At 36.8% G+C, this 1,496-nt stretch overlaps 1 pseudogene; it reads right to left on the reverse strand.

Annotated features, from left to right (window-relative positions):
• Window positions 1–270: 270 nt before the first annotated feature.
• LOC102602604 (endochitinase 1-like) lies at window positions 271–1,214 on the reverse strand (annotated as a pseudogene).
• Between the last annotated feature and the right edge of the window lie 282 nt (window positions 1,215–1,496).

The raw sequence follows: 1,496 nt of genomic DNA on the forward strand, positions 1-1,496 counted from the left end.
ACGTGCATCTGATGCACCACACGTGCATCTCGTGCGCTGCACGTGTATCCGATGCACCACACGTGCATCTCGTGGAAATTAATAAAAGTATTTAAATTCAACAAGTGGTATGTAAAATTTGTACCAGAAACGAAGCAATGGATGATTACTGAGTGTCTTTGTTTATCATTACAAGCAATTATAGCCAAGTCCCATCAGATTACAATCACAATTTATTTATAGCTGATGCATATGTTGCAAGAGAATTCAACAAAACAGGTGATGAAGTTGTTACATAGTAACAACTAAGAGTCCGTTTCCAAAAGACCGTTGGTTGCCACAATCGAGATTCTTACCAGGACTAACTCCAAGAATTCTGCAATATCTCTTGTAAAATCCATTTCGATCTTGTACCCTGTTATCATTCCCATGACCACATTCCAAGCCGCCATTGATGATGTTAGTGATGACATCGAATCCAGGGAGGCGATTAGCTGCTTGGTCAGCATTTGATGGTTGCCATCTTCCAATGATGACATCATGACAAGAAGGCTTTGGTGATTGAGGGGTCATCCAGAACCAGATGGCTGATTTGAATAAGATGACTGAATCTGTGGCTATTAAATCAGGATTGTTTAAAAGGTCCACTCTAATGGATCTTCCACATGGCCCATAGTCGTAGTTGCTATGTTGTTTAATGTCAAAAATACACGTAATTAGACCCTATAAGTTCATCAAATTTTACCATAGGACAAATAAACTTATCTAGCTTACTGCGAAATTTGAATTGGGCCTCGTCCGAAATATTTCCTTCCAGGTGCACAAGGCCATTGACTACTTGGTGTACAGTAGTCGCCCGGGTAACCCTGTTCTCTAAGGAAGCAGTAACCCCATGCATATGGTCCATCTAGTTCGGTCGGCCATCCTCCTAACAAGGTTTAATTTTACCAATTTTTAGGTTCACAATAAAATTATAATTGTTCGATCTAAATATTGAATTCATTAAATTTAAATTGACATAGATACCAGTAGTTTAATAGGAGGTTTGGGCAAAGAAAGCAGCAATTTTCCTTTTACAGCCAGTGGTATCACCAGTGGTGCCAAAGCCAGGAAAAGATTTAGCAGCAGTGATAAAGGCATTATAACTATATAAATTATTCTTTCCTTGACAAGCATTATCGTTGCGATGATTAAGCATATGTTCAAACATGGAATATGAGATGACACCGCCAAGGTCCCCAGTAGGATCGGGGCTATCACAACACTAGCTCTGGCAATTGCCGGGAGCATAATGGGCATCAGTATAATCACACCAGCCATAAAATCTTTTTGAGATGATTTGTGAATATTCATAAAATGTACTAACTATATATACTTTTTGAGATGATTTTTGAATATTCATAAAATGTACTAACTATATATACTTTTTGAGATGATTTTTGAATATTCATAAAATGTACTAACTATATATACTTAATTTATATAAAACATATATGTTATTTAAAAATTGTTAAAGA

This window comes from Solanum tuberosum, unplaced genomic scaffold (genome assembly GCF_000226075.1).
Source record: "Solanum tuberosum cultivar DM 1-3 516 R44 unplaced genomic scaffold, SolTub_3.0 scf00900, whole genome shotgun sequence".
NCBI classification, from domain to species: domain Eukaryota; kingdom Viridiplantae; phylum Streptophyta; class Magnoliopsida; order Solanales; family Solanaceae; genus Solanum; species Solanum tuberosum.